Source organism: Mycetomoellerius zeteki, unplaced genomic scaffold (genome assembly GCF_001594055.1).
Source record: "Mycetomoellerius zeteki isolate Tzet28-1 unplaced genomic scaffold, Tzet1.0 scaffold1175, whole genome shotgun sequence".
Lineage (NCBI taxonomy): Eukaryota > Metazoa > Arthropoda > Insecta > Hymenoptera > Formicidae > Mycetomoellerius > Mycetomoellerius zeteki.
In genome coordinates, this window is record NW_017256100.1 from 15,246 (window position 1) to 17,849 (window position 2,604).

The following is a 2,604-nucleotide window of genomic DNA, read 5'->3' on the forward strand; positions in this document are numbered from 1 at the left end:
TTTAGTAAATTACAAGTGCAGTCGGTAAGTCATGCAGTAGGTAAGTCTTATGGTAAGTAGTTGGTACAACCATTAGTAATCACCCTGTATATATATACACACATATGTTAATAAAATTAACAAGTTTTCTCTATTAAATAGAATTTGATACATTTAATTCGACCCACCTGTTGCAAAGTAATCATCATTTAGTTCCAACTTAATCCTATTGGTCATTCTGTATTAATTCGATCAATATAAAATTTGGGTAGATTTAACGGGAAGGCGATATATACATATAATTCGATTGATGAGATCGGCGATTATTCGATATCAACAAGAAATTTTGATTTGTTTAAATGAAAAAATTTATTATACAAACAAAAAACTGTAGTACATACATGTATTAATCATCCTCATTCGGTAATTCTTACAAGGATTCTGATTCGTCCGTTTTTTAAAATACGTATTGGTTGAATCAATCAAATTTAAAATTAACGCAATAACAGTCTTTTTTCAATGTGATTTTACGGGAAATGTATTTTCTGACAAACAATAGTAATAGATAGATAGATAAACAGTTTTTTTCATTATAAACTCTAGAATGGCATCCTAAGCCTTAAAAATATTAATACGGAGACAATAAAAAATAAATGCTGAATTACAGTTTTCATTATAACGTTTATCATCTCGGTCCCATATTCCCCAGCAATGCGCGATGTTTGGAATGGGGGAAACGATATCATTATGTTATAGACAAATATTATAATGAAAAATATCATATAAGTAACGTTTTATAGTGCAATATTATTAGCATTTGACGTAATCAAGTTAATTCGGAAATAATTTCGTAAATAAACTATTGAAGTGTAACTGATAACAGCAGTTTTTTAGCGAATAAGGATTTTATCCACTTTATTTCAATGAATCAATTTTTCCTTAAGTCTGGCGTTATTACAATGATCATTTTCGGTTTTTACGAAGAAAAATACTCATGAAAACATACGACTAAAACGATCCCCGAGCGGTGATGAAATTCTGGAAAATTTCGAATCTCCTTTAGTAGCGTAACAACATTTGCGCAATGATGTTTACATCATATGACCGTTCGAACTTTCTTTATGCCTTTGGGTGCGTTCGGAATTACGAATGAAGCGCATGATGTATCATTTGTCCTTGTCGTTTAACATATAATAAAGAAAGATAAAACGATACATCATGCGCTTCATGCGTAACTTGGAACGCACCCTTATAAACTTACCGTGATGCCACTGCAGCGTCGATAAGCATCGATCTATATGAAATACAATATTCACAAACATATGCTTTAAAAATACATCGATCTACAAAAAGATTAAAATTTACTATAATATAATTTTCGTCTATTTTAATCAATTTATCCTAGGCTGTTTCTATTGAAAGAGATTATATCTTACAAATTTTGTTACACTAATGATTAACTAACTATAAAACTAGAAATTATTTAAGACATAATATTTTCCATGATTACATTTACAGTTAAATCGCGATTAGTAATGCCAAAACTAATAAAAACGCCAAAAAGGAATGAGAAGAGTTTACCCACCGAGTTTACATTCTTAAAAATTATTGCATCTAATATAGACGCGACGCTTTTGTCACAAACATTATTATACAATAATTTTATTGTCGTTTATTAATTTTATGCTATATCAGTAATTTGGAGTCAAAAGAACAAAATGCACTATCATATGGTAATTGAATTAGTAGCTTTTTGACAATCAATATCGAAAGACAACCAGATTCGTTCTCCCATAACAACACTATTATATTCTTATTAATTCTTTTTCATAATCCAAATCTATATAAGTCAATATCTGTACTAATCTTATTTTTTCATTCAGTACATTGAAGCTATATTTTAACAATGAGTTACAAGACAGAAGGCAACTTAAATCAAATTCTGATAAATGGATGGTTTTTAATAAATAAATAATTAGTATTCTTAATTATTAAATTAATTCTTAAAAAATTTTATTGTTATTGCAAGAAAAATTTTATGTATCTTTAATTTACAACAAACATTATATTGTGCGCATTAACTTCTATATACTACATAAAACACTTTATTGCAAAGTTATTAGCTTCAATTCAAGTCAACATGACGTTAAAAGTATCGTAAATAAAAAGCATCTGTTATAAACCTTGATACCTAGTATAAAGATATAATATTGTAAGAATAGTTACTTTTATAGCCGTTTTTGATCTGTAATAATACATACTATAATAAGGAAGATTCCGCGAAAAGTAAACAGTCCAATTATGATCACCTGTCTTTATTCTGTCATTCGGTATTTATTAGTTGATGTGTACATACATACTTCATCCTCCAATATAACTTATAGGTGTAGAGGATCTACAAAAACTATTTCTGAAATTCTTATAAAAAACATTAACACACGTTTGTGTCCCGTGCAGCAAGAATTAATTCAAATTGTCGATATAACCTTGAAATTATGACGAAGACGCTACAGCTAGGCTGCACTGGCACCACTAATGATCGTCGGCTCGTTCTGCAGTTTGGGTTTGTTCGAATATCCTCTTGGACCTATTCTTGGTCAGTAGGTATACTAGGCGGGTTCTAAC